General features: G+C 42.8%; 1 protein-coding gene across 3 annotated transcripts in view; it reads right to left on the reverse strand.

The window, feature by feature from the left end:
* The window catches only part of LOC113637026 (plexin-A2-like), a 59,182-nt gene extending 41,874 nt beyond the window's left edge, over window positions 1–17,308 (reverse strand). The window contains exons 1-2 of one of the 3 annotated variants that reach the window (XM_047810483.1): window positions 17,177–17,308; window positions 14,743–14,963 (exon numbers count right to left, since the gene is read on the reverse strand). The gene's annotated coding sequence lies outside the window, so the exon portion shown is untranslated. Of the gene's footprint in view, window positions 1–14,742; window positions 15,748–17,176 lie in introns of those variants that run through there. The other 2 variants (XM_047810482.1, XR_007140015.1) reach the window with 2 other exon arrangements.
* Between the last annotated feature and the right edge of the window lie 345 nt (window positions 17,309–17,653).

Raw genomic sequence — 17,653 nt, forward strand, 5'->3', positions numbered from 1 at the left:
ACAGATTCCCAGAACATGCTGTAATATTCTGTTGTGTTTTGTTCTTCTAGTCGTATGATTTGCATTTCTCCTTAATTAAAAAAACCCTCTCTATCCATTTCTCCATTCCTACAAATTCACCTCTCTCTCTCCCAGCCCCCCATCTCTTGCACTCCTTTTTTTCTCTATAGCATAAATCAGACATGACAAATGTAATCAGTTAATAAGGAGTGTAGAACATTCTGCCCATAGAGAGGGGGGGAGGGGGGAGTGAGAGAGAGAGAGAGAGAGAGAGAGAGAGAGAGAGAGAGAGAGAGAGAGAGAGAGAGAGAGAATGTGTGTGTGAGAGAGAGAGAGAGAGAGAGAGAGAGAGAGAGATAGATAGTGATTTTATATATATATATATATATATATATATATATATATATATATATATATATATATATATATATATATAGTGAGAGAGAGAAAGAGAGAGAGAGAAAGGTGGAAAGCTAGAAAGTACGTATTGTCTGTGACTCCTGTTAGCGCAGAACTCTCGTTAACTAACTGTGACTACTGCAGGGGTGGTCTGCATTTCATCACACACACACGCACACACACGCGCACACACACACACCTTGTCATTAGTTTTGTGTATAAATTAATTAATTATGCTTCTAAATATAAATCTTTCCACTCTCTCTCTCTCACTCTCTCCCTCTCTCATGTTATTAGTTAATCAGTGAGAGTTGCTCAGTAATAAACGGAGCCGAGCTCCGCCCTCTCCACACTCTGCCCTTTAATTTCATTCGCTTTTGCATAATGTATATGCATAAAAAATGCAAACAGTTATAGTGGTGAGCAGGCTTTAGGAGACCAGAGATTTGAGGGACAAAACTTCTTTAGAAAAAACAGACGATTAAGATGTTCAGAAGTGTGTGTGTGTGTGTGTGGGGGGGGGGGGGTCATGGATGCATGCTGTGCGTTAAATACACAAACACACACACACACACACACACACACACACACACACACACACACACACACACAGTATAAAGCTATGATGCGAGAGTGCAGGGTGTAACTCAAGTGCTCACAAGCGACACTGATGATTGATCCTGTCAACATGATAAACACTACTTTATTTTATATCTTTTCATTTTTCATACTTCATCAATTACATTTTAAATTTGATTTCTTAAATCAGAGATCACATGAAGCAGCATAAAACCTGCTCAGAGTCATAAGGTTCATCTTATGATGAATGGGGACAGTGGCGTTAGAGACCAAACTGCAACCTGATTGGTTAAGCTGACATTCTGTGTAGCAATTACAAATCAGTTGGTTACAGTGGAATGGGAGGAGACTCTCGTCTGATTGGTTACAGTGGAATGGGAGGAGACTCTCGTCTGATTGGTTACAGTGGGACTATGGACAAAAGCTGCAATCTTTAGTTTGATTGGTTGGGGTGAGATTACAGACAGAAACTGCTCTCTGATCTGATTGGGTTTTGGACAGATGTTGAAATCTGATTGGTGACAGTGTGATTAGTGAATGGAGCTGCATTCTGTGGGCTTTCTGGCAGGGTTTAGCTCTGATTGGTCACAGTGGCACTTTGTGTGGTAAGTGCAGTCTGATCTGATGGAAGCTGCAGGACATCAGAGAGACGAGGTCCAAGTTATTAAAACCACGACATCTGATGATGATTAAAATTCATCAAAGGATCTCATATTGGAGGAAACATATTGATCTGGTGAAGTTTCACTCTAACAGCGTTGGCACTCGTTAATTACGGATTCGCGTTTCTAAGGAAAGTTCGTCTGAAATCTGTAGCTAATAATGAAGTCCTAACATTTAATATTAATAATGAATCGTAAGTTAGAGCAGGAGTGATGTTTAAGTAATGAAGGAATAACGGTTAATATTTAATGTGGTCTTACAGGAGAATTATGGCACGTCTGTAACTGTTTTACAGCACTAAGTGTTCAAGTGCTTAATTAATAAAGAAGAAATCGTGCTTAATGGTTTATAAGTGGTGTTATACAGCCCAGAGGTCATAAACCTGACACACCTTATTACACACTCCTCCACTGTAGTTCAGTGAGAGACTAAAACTTGTCTTACTGCATGTACAGTGTGTTAATCATCCTTTAAGCCTTCATCTAGGTCAGGGATCTTCTGTTTTTGTTTTATTATTCTATTCGAGACATTTTTGCCATTTTTGACCTCTATGGGAAGTTCATTCCACCACCTTGGTGCCAGTACAGAGAAGAGTCTTGTAGTATACTTGCCTCTTACCCTGAGAGATGGTGGAACCAGTCGAGCAGTGCTGGTAGATCGGAGGTTGCGGGGTGCAGGGCAAGGAATGATGAGGGCTTTGAGGTAAGAGGGAGCTGGTCCATTTTTGGCTTTGTAGGCCAGCATCAGTGTTTTGAACCGGATGCGTGCAGCTACCGGAAGCCAGTGGAGGGATCGCAGCAGCGGGGTGGTATGCGAGAACTTTGGCAGGTTGAAAACAAGCCGGGCAGCTGCATTTTGGATCATTTGCAGAGGACGGATTGCGTTCATAGGTAGACCTGCCAGCAGTGCATTGCAGTAATCCAGTCTAGAAATGACAAGAGACTGAACAAGTACCTGGGCAGTCTGTGTGGACAAAAATGGCCGAATCGTTTTAATGTTGTAGAGAAGAAACAGACATGAGCGAGTCACATTTGCAACATGAGAGGAAAAGGACAGTTGATTGTCCATGGTTACCCCAAGGTTGCGAGCTGTGGCTGAAGGAGAGATCAGATCGTTGTGCAAGGATATAGCAAGATCGTGACCTGGGGATGAATCACCTGGGATGAACAGCAGTTCAGTTTTGCTAGGATTGAGCTTTAACTGATGAGCAGTCATCCATGATGAAATTTCTGCCAGACATGCTGAGATCCGGTCAGAAGCTGTGGCATCTGTGGGTGGGAAAGAGAAGATAAGTTGTGTATCATCAGCATAGCAGTGGTAAGAGAACCCATGTGATGAAATAACTTCACCAAGAGAGTGAGTATACATGGAGAAAAGAAGAGGACCAAGCACTGAGCCCTGTGGGATGCCAGTGGAGAGTCTGCGTGGAGCAGATGTCACTCCCCTCCATGTTACTTGATATGAGCGTCCTTCCAGGTAGGAGGCAAACCATTCCCAAGCTGATCCGCAAATCCCAAGACTCTTGAGGGAGGATAAGAGAGTCTTGTGGTTGACCGTATCAAACGCTGCTGAAAGGTCAAGGAGGATAAGGACGGATGATAGTTTGGCTGATCTAGCAGTATGTAGCTTCTCAGAGACATCCAAAAGGGCTGTCTCTGTAGAGTGAGCTGCTTTAAAGCCAGACTGTTTGGGATCTTGGAGGTTGTTCTGTGAGAGATAGACAGACAGTTGATTATAGACAATCCGTTCAAGAATTTTTGAAAGAAATGAGAGAAGTGATACCGGTCTGTAGTTACTGATGTCTGATGGATCCAGAGCAGGTTTCTTTAGGATGGGAATAACCCTTGCTCTCTTGAAAGTAGTTGGTACCTGACCAGATGCTATGGATCTATTGACGATAGTGGAAATGAAGGGCAAGAGGTCTTGTGAGATGGTCTGGAGCATAGTGGTAGGGAGTGGATCCAATGGGCAGGTGGTAGGATTGCAGGACTGGAGGAGTTGTAAAATCTCTTCTGCTGCCACAGTTGAGAAATGTGACAACGAAGGTGTAGGGGAATCCATACTCTGAGATGTAAGTGCAGTCGGGGCTGAAGTGAAGGTCCGGCAGATTTCCTCAATCCTGGTAGAAAGAAGCAAAGTCTTCTGCAGTCAGGGAGGATGAAGAAGGTGGAGCCGGGGGGTTGAGCAGAGAAGAGATGATGTGGAATTTCCGAGGGTCATGTGAGGAAGCTTCAAGCTTTTCCTTGTAGAAGGAAGTCTTGGCAGAAGTCACATCTGAGGAGAACTTGACAAGAAGTGTTCTGTAAAAATCAAGATCTGCATCAAGTTGTGATTTCAGAAGCTACAGATGAAGGGGAGACAGAGTGAAGGTTGCGGCAAGTAAGAGCGAGGGGGTGAGAGGTAGTTTTAGGTAAGATAGGTAGAGTGATGGTGAAGGATACCAGGTGATGATCAGAGACGTGGAGTGGGGTAGCAGTCACGTCTGTAGCTGGAGAAGGACGGGTGAAAACCAGGTCCAGGACATTGCCTCCTTTGTGTGTGGGGATGTAGCTGTTGAGTGTGAGGGAGAAAGAGTCGAGAAGAGATAGGAGGGAAGAAGAATGTAGCTTGTCAGAGGGGAGGTTGAAGTCACCAAGCACTGTCAGGGGGGAGCGATCGGAAGGGAAAGCACTAAGCAGTGAGTCCATTTCTTCCAGGAAGTCTCCTAGGGGACCAGGAGGGCGGTAGACAACAATGATAACAAGGTTGATAGGAGAGGTAACTGAAATGGCATGAAATTCAAAAGAAGAGATGGTTAAATTAGAGAAGAGTAGAGGTTTAAAGCACCATCTCTTTGACAACAATAAACCTGTACCACCACCCCTGCCTGTTTATCGTGGTGAGTGAGAGAAAGCATAGGCAGAGGATAAAGCAGCTGGTGTAGCAGTGTTCTGTGGGGATATCCAGGTCTCTGTTAGAGCAAGAAAATCAAAGGAGTAATGGGAAGTTAAAGCAGAGATAAAATCAGCTTTCTTTACCGCAGACTGACAATCCCAGAGCCCACCTACCACTACTGTTTGAGACTTACACAACAGAGGAGGGTAGATGAAGTTATTGGGATTGTGACCTCTGCTTTGTGAATGAGAGCGTCTGCGAGAGTAGGCCTTGAGTACAGAGATGGGTTTAAGGCACATATTTGTAGTCAAACAAGAGTGAGAATTAAGGTATGGTAGAATATATCAAAACAGTACTAGACACTAATGTTAGAGAGAGAGAGAGAGCTACTAACAAACCGCTACAGACGCTATCGTCTGTAGCGGAGAACCTTCAATTTAAATAGGTAAGCCCTGCCACCAATTCACACCTTAAGGGAGACTGAAACTACTCCTGATTAATCAGCTGAGAGAACAACAAAAACCAACACTATAGAAATCAACAATGCTATAGAATATAACACAATTCAAATCACACTACTCTAGAACAAAGTGAGTTAAGCAGATAGTATACAAAAGACAGGAACCTACTTTACCAGAAGACAATATAATCAAATGTAGAGAGTTAAAGCACACTCCCTTTGTTGTGTTGGTTGGTGTAGTGTTGAGGGGTGTGTTGTGTTGGTGTAGTGTTGAGGGGCGTGTTGTGTCGGTGTAGTGTTGAGGGGCGTGTTGTGTTGGTGTAGTGTTGAGGGGCGTGTTGTGTTGGTGCATTGTTGAGGGGTGTGTTGTGTTGGTGCAGTGTTGAGGGGTGTGTTGTGTTGGTGCAGTGTTGAGGGGTGTGTTGTGTTGGTGCAGTGTTGAGGGGTGTGTTGTGTTAATGTTGGTGTAGTGTTGAGGGGCGTGTTGTGTTGGTGCAGTGTTGAGGGGCGTGTTGTGTTAATGTTGGTGTAGTGTTGAGGGGCGTGTTGTGTTGGTGCAGTGTTGAGGGGTGTGTTGTGTTGGTGCAGTGTTGAGGGGTGTGTTGTGTTGGTGTTACTCTCTCAATTAGAGCAGCAATAAAGCTGCCATGAGCGAGGGACAGCTGAGTGAATCTCTCTCTCTCTCTCACACAACCCCTTAGGCTCTAAGCCACCACTCTCTCTCTCTCTCTCTCTCTCTCTCTCTCTCTCTCTCTCTCTCTCTCTCTCTCTCGTTTATTGCTGTTATTCATTGTTCTCCCTTGCTCTCACTTTCTCGTTCTGTCGATCATTCTCTCTTCTCTTCCTCTCATTACTTCTCTAAGACAGCGCTGCATTTTGTGTGTGTGTGTGTGTGTGTGTGTATACATTCAGAGCCAATACTTCTACACATATAAAATCATTATAATTAATAAGCCCACATGATGTTTAGCACGATGTTTGATCCCGAACAGCTTGACTGTACATGAGGTGTAATGTTCTAAACCCTGCTGCCAAACTAAAACAGATCTAGAATACAGAAACGTCTGATTAGTTAATAATATTTAATAATCACAAACACGACACACTCATAAATAAATCTTTTATAAATGTTACTCACTGAGCAGAAACTGAACTGACTGAACACACAACATGATCATTACACAAGTGGAGGCAAAACAGAATAAACTAAACTCATTAAAAATTCATACATTCAACACAAGACGCTGAATAAATAACCCAGTAATCACACTCAGCCTCATCACAAACAACACACACTGTGAAAAGCGCCATCACGACTCTCCATGTGGAACGTGTGTGTGAACACAGCCATGCGCTCTGAGACACAAAGAGCTGGAGGGTTCTAGAGTCACTACGGAACGCTGGAGAACTCGAGCTGAAAAGAGCTCTGCCAATTCTGAGGGAAAAATCTCAGAGATTCTTCTACACAAACTGACAGAAAGCATCTGGAGCCAACAAGAAAAAAAAGACAAGCTCCACAGAGGAAGAACAGCTGTCACATCCAGGACGGAAAAGCATAGCACAGCTGCTTGAAACACACACACACACACACACACACACACACACACACACACACACACACAGTGAAAAGAGTGTGTTGTGTATACAAATATTAAATATTAAAGTATATAAATATATATGTGGGAATTACACATAGACGTGTGTGTGTATGTGAGTGTATGTGTGTGTGTGAGAGAGAGAGAGACAGAGAGAGAGTGTGTGTGTGTGAGTGAGTGTGTGTACATGTATGTGAGTGTGTGAGAGAGAGTGTGTGTGTGTGTGTGTGTGCGTGTGTGAGTGCGTGTTATAATGCCTTCTGCCAGTGACAGGAAGAGTGTTTGGTTTCTTATTTAATATTGTATCAGAAACACTAACACAATGTCCTACAGCGGTGGTGTAGAAGCCCCCGGTGGGTGGAGGCTGGCAGATTTCACATCCAGCTGTAAACATGACGTGAGGTTCAGTGTGTGTGAGAGAGTAATTTATTCTGAACGTTACTCCTACTTAATAACGCTTTATTTATTAATAAAGTTCACGCTAGTACCAAAGTGGTACATGTTACTACATGTTTATGTGACAGAGTCAAACACAGAATCACACTCACTCACACACACACACACACACACACACACACACACACACACACACACACACGCAGACACTCACCCACAAACACACACACACACTCACAAACACAGACACTCACCCCACACACACACACACACTCACATGCACACTCACAAAAGCACACACTCACACACACAATCACAAATGCACACTCACAAACCCACACACTCACACTCACAAACACGCACACACACGTATGCATGCTCTCACACACGCACTCTCACATGGTCACACACAGTTTCATACACTCATACACACTCACACACACTCACACGCTCATTCCACATAAACACTCACACACACACACTCTCGCAAACACTCTTGCAAACACTGACACACACACTGACACACACTCACACAGAGTCAAAACAAACATCCAAATGCCAGTGTGTAATGGTGGAGGAGTGGCTTGCATGTCCAGATGAATAAATGAAGAGGATTAAAGGACTGGCTTACAGTGCCAGAGAGTACAGAAGTGGTTCACACAAACACACACACACACACACACACACACACACACACACACACACACACACACACACACACACACAGAGGAGGTCACTGCTATGTGCAAAGAGAGCTAAATAATGAGTGAGAAAGCCTTCCCTCAGTTCCCTGGGAGAGGCTCCAGATTCTGCATCATCCTGTGTAGGATAAGGAGGTAAAGTGCACTTCATCACAGTACAGAGACAGACAGTGAGAGACATACAGCGAGAGACATACAGTCAGGCACAGACAGTGAGAGACAGACAGCGAGACACAGAGTGAGAGACATACAGTCAGGGACAGACAGCGAGAGACAGACAGCGAGACACATACAGTGAGGGACAGACAGCGAGAGACAGAGTGAGAGACATACAGCGAGACACATACAGTGAGGGACAGGCAGCGAGAGACAGAGTGAGAGACAGAGTGAGAGACAGAGTGAGAGACAGACAGCGAGAGACAGACAGCGAGAGACAGACAGCGAGAGACAGACAGCGAGAGACAGAGTGAGAGACAGAGTGAGAGACAGAGTGAGAGACAGAGTGAGAGACAGACAGCGAGAGACAGACAGCGAGAGACAGACAGCGTGTTGTTATTAAACGTGACTTTTAGGTGAATGTCATCTTTAATCAGATGTAGAGACAGGAGATATACGTTCTATTCAGCTCTTTATGACCCTCTATCTCTCTCACACACACACACACACACACACACACACACACACACACACACACACACACACACACACACACACACACACAGATCCTGTGTATGTGAATGAAGAGTGTTAATTACATATAGCTGCTGATCGTAAGTCCAGGCATCTCAATGATAAATATCTACTGACATTTACACCAAAGGCCTTTTTTTTAAGACTTGCTGTCTCTCTGTCACTCTCTCTCAGTTTCTCTCTCTCAGTCTCCCCCCCCTCTTCCCATTTCCCTCTCTTCCTCTCTCTCTCAGTCTCTCTCTCACTTCCCATATCTCTCTCTCTCCCCCCCCTTTCTGTCTCTCTCTCCCTCACTCACTCTCTTCCTGTCTCTCTCTCTCCCTCTCTCCCTTTCTCTCTCTCTCTCCCCGTCTCTCACTCTTTCCTCTCACACATTCATTGTGAAACTAACTAATACACTCATATTTACAATCACAATTATGCTGCCGTCTGTGTGTGTGTGTGTGTGTGTGTGTGTGTGTGTGTTTTATGCCAGTGATTGCAGAATGAGCTCTGCCAAGATTGCCATCTGTTCAAAAAGTCGACACAAAGCTGGGAGCTGTCAACACTCTCCACCCATCCTCTTCCTACACACACACACACACAGTTTGTGCCATGAAGTTTTTATTCTGCATGTTACTCAAGCCTGTTTACTTTAATACACTCACTCACTCTCACTCATTTTCTACCGCTTTATCCGAACTACCTCGGGTCACGGGGAGCCTGTGCCTATCTCAGGCGTCATCGGGCATTGAGGCAGGACACCCTGGATGGAGTGCCAACCCATCGCAGGGCACACACACACACACACACACACACATATTCACTCACGCAATCACTCACTATGGACAATTTTCCAGAGATGCCTATCAACCTATCATGCATGTCTTTCGACCGGGGGAGGAAACCGGAGTACCCGGAGGAAACCCCCGAGGCACGGGGAGAACATGCAAACTCCGCACACACAAGGCGGAGGCGGGAATCGAACCCCGACACTGGAGGTGTGAGCCGAACGTGCTACCCACTAAGCCACCGTGCCCCCTCTACTTTAATACAGTATGTGTATAATTACTTGACTAAGATGTAAATAAGCTAAAGCGCTGATACATTTTCTACAGTAACAGCACATTCCACAACACTAAATCTAACTAAAAACCGATAAAAATTGTTGTTGTTTAATAAATTAAATCTAATTGTTGGCAGGTTGATGTGGTATAAGAGGAATAGAAATCTTGCACATATGGCTAGAAATATGTAACAGGGTTTTTCCCCAGAAAGAAAAAGTGGGTGGGGCTTAATAACATACATTACAGGTGTGGGATTTAGAAATGAGTGCAGACAAACTCTCAAGGCATCGCTGTTGAACGTGTGGCTCGTCTCTATAAGCCCCGCCCATTGTGAATCCTGCTGAATGATGGGACAGAAAGTGACAGGAAGTGTCCCTCACTCTGTGCATCACCTGCTCCTGTCACTCGTACCGAGTGAGTCGGCAAGTTTTTCTACATTCAGCTTTTCTTCAACACAGATGAGATCGTATGCGATGAACAAATCAGTCAAAGTGCAGCTTTATCTTCTGTAAACGATCACCGGGGCAACACACAGTTAAACTGCAGGTTACATTAACAGGAGAATATTCTTAGATATGTTCTTAGTAAGCTGTCCTGTAAGCCTCCAATACCAGTAACTCGACCTCATGAATCAGAGCAATGACATCAATATAATCATCCTGTCATAACCCTTATGTTATGCTTCATAAGCATCTTTACTTTTCATCAGCAGCATCATCACTATAACTCTTGTCAGCATTATCAGCTTCAGCATCATCATCATCATCAGCCTAATTGTTGTTATTGTTTTCACCGTCGACAACATAATCATTGCTGTAACTGTCGTCAGAATTTAATCTGTAATCATCATCATCATCATCATCATCATCATCGTTGTAATTATTGCTGTTGTGATCATCACCTTTACGCACCACAATCATCATTATCATCATCATACTCTTCATCATATGTTTATACAGTGCCTTGTGAAAGTATTCGGCCCACTTGAACTTTGCGACCTTTTGCCACATTTCAGGCTTCAAACACAATGATATGAAACTGTAATTTTTTGTGAAGAATCAACAACAAGTGGGACACAATCATGAAGTGGAATGAAATTTATTGGATATTTCCAACTTTTTTAACAAATCAAAAACTGAAAAATTGGGCGTGCAAAATTATTCGGCCCCTTTACTTTCAGTGCAGCAAACTCTCTCCAGAAGTTCAGTGAGGAACTCTGAATGATCCACTGTTGACCTAAATGACTAATGATGATAAATAGAATCCACCTGTATGTAATCAAGTTTCCGTATAAATGCACCTGCACTGTGATAGTCTCAGAGGTCCGTTTAAAGCGCCGAGAGCATCATGAAGAACAAGGCAGGTCCGAGATACTGTTGTGGAGAAGTTTAAAGCCGGATTTGGATACAAAAAGATTTCCCAAGCTTTAAACATCCCAAGGAGCACTGTGCAAGAGATAATATTGAAATGGAAGGAGTATCAGACCACTGCAAATCTACCAAGACCTGGCCGTTCCTCTAAACTTTCAGCTCATACAAGGAGAAGACTGATCAGAGATGCAGCCAAGAGGCCCATGATCACTCTGGATGAACTGCAGAGATCTACAGCTGAGGTGGGAGACTCTGTCCATAGGACAACAATCAGTCTTATACTGCACAAATCTGGCCTTTATGGAAGAGTGGCAAGAAGAAAGCCATTTCGTTTAAAGTTTGCCACAAGCCACCTGGGAGACACACCAAACATGTGGAAGAAGGTGCTCTGGTCAGATGAAACCAAAATTGAACTTTTTGGCAACAATGCAAAACGTTATGTTTGGCATAAAAGCAACACAGCTCATCACCCCGAACACACAATCCCCACTGTCAAACATGGTGGTGGCAGCATCATGGTTTGGGCCTGCTTTTCTTCAGCAGGGACAGGGAAGATGTTTAAAATTGATGGGAAGATGGATGGAGCCAAATACAGGACCATTCTGGAAGAAAACCTGATGGAGTCTGCAAAGACCTGAGACTGGGACGGAGATTTGTCTTCCAACAAGACAATGATCCAAAACATAAAGCAAAATCTACAATGGAATGGTTCAAAAATAAACATATCCAGGTGTTAGAATGGCCAAGTCAAAGTCCAGACCTAAATCCAATCGAGAATCTGTGGAAAGAACTGAAAACTGCTGTTCACAAACGCTCTCCATCCAACCTCACTGAGCTCGAGCTGTTCTGCAAGGAGGAATGGGCAAAAATTTCAGTCTCTCGATGTGCAAAACTGATAGAGACATACACCAAGGGACTTACAGCTGTAATCGCAGCAAAAGGTGGCGCTACAAAGTATTAACTTAAGGGGGCCGAATAATTTTGCATGCCCAATTTTTCAGTTTTTGATTTGTTAAAAAAGTTAGAAATATCCAATAAATTTCGTTCCACTTCATGATTGTGTCCCACTTGTTGTTGATTCTTCACAAAAAATTACAGTTTCATATCATTGTGTTTGAAGCCTGAAATGTGGCAAAAGGTCGCAAAGTTCAAGTGGGCCGAATACTTTCACAAGGCACTGTATATGTTCTCATTTCAACCAACAGCACTAGGTGATCATTAACCTCCTCTTCACCCCCCCCCCCCCCAACACACACACACACACACACACACGCCCTTTCCATTATTAGTGTTGCTGGGGTTGAATATGTCCACAGAGACACATCCACAGCTGACACGGCTGAATTACTTCCTCTGTAGCCATAATGAAGAGAAAAACCGCTTCAGAAGGAAGAACAAATGTCTATCACGACCGTCGGCTCTATCGACCTCAAACCTCACACACACACACACACACACACACACACACACACACACACACTTAATGAAAGGAAATCATTCAGACAACCTAAGTGTATAAGAAGAGACTAAAGTTCTTTCGAGGAGGATCACAGAGTCCCCCGAGGCTGCCGCCGCACACAAGGGACACAAATAAGCGCACACTTCATTTAGCTAAAAGTTTAATGACACTCATTTGTTTAAAAAGTCATTTTCAGTTCTGTAAAACTACCACACGGTGCACAACACTGCGGAGGAGGAGGGTGTGGGGGGGTTATTGTGCTGTAATGAAGATGAACTCTCCACGCTCATAGTGTACGACTTAGAGCCTGAATTTGCCACCACAGACAAAAATATAACGCCACGTAAGAGTTGTTTGAAGTCAGATGAAAATCCCTGATTAAGCTTCTGCCTGAAATCCACCAATCAGAAGGCGACAGACTCACGGCTACGGCTACGAATACAATAGTGACGTGTGAGAAACGTGAACGAAACACGACTATAATCTCCTGACGAGTGCTGATTGATGATGTGAGCAGAAGGTGTTGTTTAATCGCAGGTTGATCGTGAGAGGATCTCAACATCACGCAGTCTGTTAGAGAACTCAGATGAGATCTCCTACAGCGTGATGAGCAATCATCTAAAAAACAACCAAAAACACACAGCATGGCTTACAGAGCAGCAGGAAGTGACATCAGTGATACATCTCCACAACTCCAGGAGAATCAGACACCACCATATCAGAACACAATACGCAATCAACATCTTTATGAGCCTTTATGAGACTTCATGACACTTTCAGGACTTCATTCACTCATTCATTTCCTACCGCTTATCCAAACTTTTCGGGTCACGGGGAGCCTGTGCCTATCTCAGGTGTCATCGGGCATCGAGGCAGGATACACCCTGGACGGAGTGCCAACCCATCACAGGGCACACACACACTCTCATTCACTCACACACTCACACACTACGGACAATTTTCCAGAGATGCCAATCAACCTACCATGCATGTCTTTGGACCGGGGGGGGGGGGGGTCAGTGGTACCCGGAGTACCCGGAGGAAACCCCCGTGTAGAACATGTAAACGCCACAAACGGGTAGAACATGTAAACGCCACACACACAAGGTGGAGGTGAGTCGAACGTGCTAACCACTAAGCCACCGTGTCCCCAATGCAAATAAACACGACACAAAATAAACCAGTTCAACACCTGAAGTGGAATTATCAGAATTATCAAATCATTTAATTGTGTTCATAACCACACCCACGCGTTTAATACTGTTCAAGTGACCACAACAATACAAAAACACCAATAATCAACACAACCCCATCACAATATCAACTCAACCCCATCATCAACACCATCACAATATCAACTCATCATCAACACAACCCCATCAACACAGTCCAGTCAACACCATCAACCCCATCAACACCATCACAACACTAACGTCAACATCAACACAACACCATCAACACAGTCCAGTCAACCCCATCAACACTATCAACTCAACATCATCAACTCAACACCATCAACACTATCAACTCAACACCATCAACTCAACACCATAACTCAACACCATAACTCAACACCATCAACTCAACACCATCAACACTATCAACTCAACACCATCAACTCAACACCATCAACATCATCAACTCAACACCATCAACTCAACACCATCAACTCAACACCATCAACACTATCAACTCAACACCATCAACTCAACACCATCAACATCATCAACTCAACACCATCAACTCAACACCATCAACTCAACATCATCAACTCAACACCATCAACACTATCAACTCAACACCATCAACTCAACACTATCAACTCAACATCATCAACACTATCAACTCAACACTATCAACTCAACACCATCAACTCAACACCATAACTCAACACCATAACTCAACACCATAACTCAACACCATCAACACTATCAACTCAACACCATCAACTCAACACCATCAACATCATCAACTCAACACCATCAACTCAACACCATCAACTCAACACTATCAACTCAACATCATCAACTCAACACCATTAACACTATCAACTCAACACCATCAACTCAACACTATCAACTCAACATCATCAACACTATCAACTCAACACTATCAACTCAACACCATCAACACTATCAACTCAACACTATCCACTTAACACCAACACAACACTATCCACTTAACACCAACACAACACTATCCACTTAACAGGACATTAATTCACTACAGCTGATGCTCATTAATAATACAAGCCTGTTAAACACTAGAATAACAAATCTGAGGTATTAATCTGATACAGATAAAAGGGCAGGTGTGTGTGTGTGTGTGTGTGTGTGTGTGTGTGTGTGTGTGTGTGTGTGTGTGTGTGTGTGTGTGTGTGTGCGTGTGTGTTTGTGTGTCCGGGCATATTTTTATTCCTAAACATTCAACAATAAAAAAGGGGAAACATCACAGAAGCATTTTGAATAATTGCGGTGTAAGTAAACTGCAGGACACACTGATGATCTTACCGGTGTGTCAGAGGCGCATCTTCCTCACGGCGCTGGGAGGATGAGGATGAGGATGAGCTCCTTCAGTGCAGAAGCGTCTTGGACTGTCAGGGTCTCGTGCCGCTCCGGCGTCCGTCTCCTCCGAACGAATGAATGAAACTCAAGAGGCTCAAAAAGGCTGCTGCCAGTCTGGGTTGCCAGATTGATCCGGATCCATACGAATGATTCTCCCACTAATCCCTCTATTTTTACATTAAACAGCTTCACTGAGAATAAACGACTCACAAGAAGCAAAAATTACAAATGATTCGTAAAGATTCTTTAATCTCTAGGACGTACTTTAATTTCCAAATTAGTTCAGTTATATAATTCTTCGGTTTTTGTTGTTTTCTTCTCTAGTAAATCCTGTCTTTTAGGTAATTTATTATTTATTGGCAGCATTTAAACTGAAATATTTTTTTAATTAGTTTCACGTCCACGATATAAATTCAAATCTGGCAACCCGGATGATTCAACGCGAAGCCGAATGCCTTTGTCTCACTACCGCCACCTGGCGGCACACTGTACCTGTAATCATTGCTGTAACATGATGTATGATGTAGTATTTATTGTTCACAAGTACAGCTCAAATAATCAGAAAGATAAATCTATAAATGTTCATAAACAACAGCTCGACAACCAGTTAATTAAAAGAATCTAATAATAAGTTAGTAAAGCTGGTAAATAAACAATTAAATAACCTTTCTGATATGATGTTAATTATCATGATCTAGTCAAAGCAGATTTATTCATCACTTTAATGTTATACTGTTTATTACAAAAGTAAATGCAGTAAATCTTTAAAGCTGATGTTTCAATGCAACAATCTGTAACTGAATTAACTTATACTCATAATGCATTTTTTATCTCTTTATTAAATGCTCCTTGTAGAAACTTATGGCAGAGTTTTGTTCTCCTCTCTGAAAACATTCATTAGAACATCTTCACCAAGTTCCTTCTGCTGCAGCCTCCATTAATTACAGTTAATTCCAACAAAGGATAATAATAATAATAATAATAATAATAATAATAATAATAATAATAATAATAATAATAATAATAATAATGAAGAGAAGAAAATAAACAAGAAAAGAAGGAGAAAAATATTATTAATATTATTATTACTTTGTTTCTGACTGTACGATTAGTTGGTTCTAATGCAGACAAAATTAAGAATAAGAACAAAACTCTCAACATCACACATATGGTCAGGGTTGAGTTTACAGCCAAAGATGCAGTAATGTGTGTTTACACCTGAGAGAGCTGGACTGTGTGTGTGTGTGTGTGTGTGTGTGTGTGTGTGTGTGTGTGTGTGAGAGAGAGAGAGAGACACACACACTTAAACAGATGGTGAGTCTTCATATGGCCTTCATGAGACACAATTTACTTTCTTATTTACCTTCATAGAGCGTGCGCGCACACACATATATAAACACACACACACACACACACACACACACACACACACACACACACAGACAGACACAGACAGACACACACACACACACACAGACACACACACACACACACACACACACACACACAGACACACACACACACACACACAGACACACACACAGACACACATACATACACACAGAAGCACACACAGACGCACACACACACACACACACACACACACACAGACACACAGACACACATAGACACACAGATACACACATACATAATACACACAAACACACACACAGACACAGACACACAGACACACACAAAGAGACACATAGACACACAGATACACACATACATAATACACACAAACACACACACAGACACACACAGACACACACATACAGAATACACACACAAACACAAACACACACAGACACACACACATACACACACACACACACACACACACACACACACACACACACACACACACACACACACATACACACACACACAGTAAGTAATAGAGAGCAGTGCAGGACAGCTACAGCATCAAGATAAAAATGTGGGTGAGATTAGAGGAGATGAGACGGACAAAGATGCCACTGAGAGGAGCATCACTCTTCTTAAAAGCCTTTTAACCTTCATCTCCTTCAAACACACGGTGTGTGTGTGTGTGTGTGTATGTGTGTGTGTGTGTCTTTTTCTCTCCTTCACTGAGACTGACAGGTACACAAGAGCTAGAGCTAAAGACTGACATCATTTTAGAACACACACAAACACATGGTTATAATGGTATACAACATTGTGTGTGTGTGTGTGTGTGTGTGTGTGTGTGTGTGTGTGTGTGTGTGTGTGTGTGTGTGTGTGTGTGTGTGTGTGTGTGTGTGTGTGTGTGTGTGTTTGTGTGTGTGTGTGTGTGTGTGTGTGTGTGTGTGTGTGTGTGTGTGTGTGTGTGTGTGTGTGTGTGTGAGAGAGAGAGAGAGAGAGAGAGAAATCTTCTTACCCCTTCGTGAGTGACCTTTAAGAGCTTAACAGCATGGCACGACCCACACTGCTGCACACATATGGTGTCCACTTAGACCGTAAATCACTCTCTAACACACACACACACACACACACACACACACACACACACACACACAGACACACACACACACACACACACCATAAAATATCAACAAATGTATGAAAAAATCTGTACATTTTTAAATAATCAAATTAAACTAAAAAACAAAATGTTATTTCTAAATATGAAATGTTAGTAAAATAAAATGTTAGCATTAGCTAAACTAGATCGCTACTTGTTTTATTTTAACAGTTTAGTATTTACACAAAATACTCAAATATTCACCCAATAACAAACAACATTACACAACTTTAATTCTTCTTTAAATTAAAATTAAACTCTCACACTCACTCTCACTCACTCTCACACTCACTCACTCACTCACTCTCACACTTACTCACGCTCACTCTCACA

Source organism: Tachysurus fulvidraco, chromosome 2 (genome assembly GCF_022655615.1).
Source record: "Tachysurus fulvidraco isolate hzauxx_2018 chromosome 2, HZAU_PFXX_2.0, whole genome shotgun sequence".
Taxonomy (NCBI): domain Eukaryota; kingdom Metazoa; phylum Chordata; class Actinopteri; order Siluriformes; family Bagridae; genus Tachysurus; species Tachysurus fulvidraco.